The sequence below is a fragment of the Castanea sativa genome, chromosome 12 (genome assembly GCF_040712315.1).
Source record: "Castanea sativa cultivar Marrone di Chiusa Pesio chromosome 12, ASM4071231v1".
NCBI classification, from domain to species: Eukaryota; Viridiplantae; Streptophyta; class Magnoliopsida; order Fagales; family Fagaceae; genus Castanea; species Castanea sativa.
This window is the reverse complement of record NC_134024.1, coordinates 40,474,897-40,476,528: the sequence shown is the minus strand read 5'-3', so window position 1 is coordinate 40,476,528 and position 1,632 is coordinate 40,474,897. Positions and strand designations below refer to the sequence as shown.

Genomic DNA, 1,632 nt, shown 5'->3' with positions numbered 1-1,632 from the left:
GTACAACTAATCACAAGATTGCCCAAAGTTTAGCTAAATTTGATATATTGACATTACTATCATGGATCCAATTTAAAAATAAAGTTTGATACAAGGAATACGTTGCCCAACATGTTAAAAGCTTCAATATCACCAGTGTGGCAAACACTAAGCTTATACTGAAACTCTACTAAGTGATCTATTTATAGAGAAGAATTCAAATATGCTGTTAATGGCTTCAAAGTTCATTATTCCTTTAAGTTCTCCAAAACAATAAAAGATTAGAGAAATTACCGATAACAACAAAAGATTTACAGTCCAGTCCATTTATATTGCAAACCTATATCCCTGATAAGATGTACAAAAAAAAAAAAAAAAAAAAAAAAAAAAAAAAAAAAAAAGAGCCAAAACTATTAGTAAGACAATGCCGAAAATATCCATAGAAAACCCAATTAAATAATGTAACTAGTTATGCTATCTAAATTACATAACCAAATGAAACAAGAACTAACTGTACTACACAAATATGACCCAAACAACGAGAATCAAATAGAGATAGAGACAAAGAAATATAGTACCTCAACAGTCCAAAATAAAGAAAATCTATAGAATATCCAAGAGGACCTAAACCATTTGCAACCAAAAAATGTTTGTAAGACCTCAAAATTCCGCAAATATCCAAGACAATGAGAGGTTAATAAACATTGCTTATTAGGCAAAAAAATAAAATGCTAACCAAGGTGTGTTCTAGTTAGTAGATGAGCTCCCCCCACTGCCACAAATGTCATTGAAACCCTTGCTCCTCAAAAATTGTATGATGCTAGCTATTTGAATATTTTGTAAGTCTATCTTCTCCTCCTGCCTTAACTTTGCATCCTGGAGCTCATCTATCTTCTCCTCCTGCCTTGACTTTACATCACAATAAACAAAAAACTCACCTCCAACGTTAAACAAAAAAACTCAACCACCACCATTAAACAAAAAACACAATTGTAGCACAATTGTGCTACGGTTCCCTCATACATATAAGAGGTTACTATAGCACAATTGTAAAACAATTTACAATTGAGAGGCCAGGTAATGCTTGTTTTTGTGTTTTTATGTTAAAATATGGCAACATATACCATATACAAGTCCCAATACTAATGCTCTTAGGGAGGAAAATAAAACACTAACCAAGGTGTGTTCCAAGCAATCAAGTTCAACAAGTTGTCTACCACAAAACTTCCAATTTAACAAATAAAGAAACATAATTGAGCACCCCCTTCACAACCCCACCACCACCCTCAAGACACACACACCCACATATAACAAATAAAAATATACATAAGGAGTCATTAATAAAGGATTAGCTCTGCAATACAAAAAAAAAAGCGGGGAAATGTGACAGATGTAAAACATGCAAGATGCATGATTTCTTGGTGCTATCACATTCACATGGCTGGTGTGGTACGCTCCCTCCAAACTTTCAACACACTGTTGGGCCTCACGCTGAAGGAGGATGTATTTACACAAGTGTGGCGTGTTATCATTCTTAACGTAATAATTATTCTTAGTCCTAAAATTTTGTAAGTAATATATATATATATATATATATATATATATATATATATATATATAAAATATAATATAATATAAGCTTAGTTATATAAT

General features: G+C 32.1%; 1 long non-coding RNA gene across 1 annotated transcript; it reads right to left on the bottom strand.

The window, feature by feature from the left end:
- Nucleotides 1-280: 280 nt before the first annotated feature.
- On the bottom strand, nt 281-1,320 carry LOC142619587 (uncharacterized). The gene is made up of 3 exons (XR_012841516.1): nt 716-1,320; nt 558-603; nt 281-327 (listed from the first exon to the last, which is right to left on the bottom strand). It is a non-coding gene; the product is annotated as an uncharacterized LOC142619587 (long non-coding RNA).
- Between the last annotated feature and the right edge of the window lie 312 nt (nt 1,321-1,632).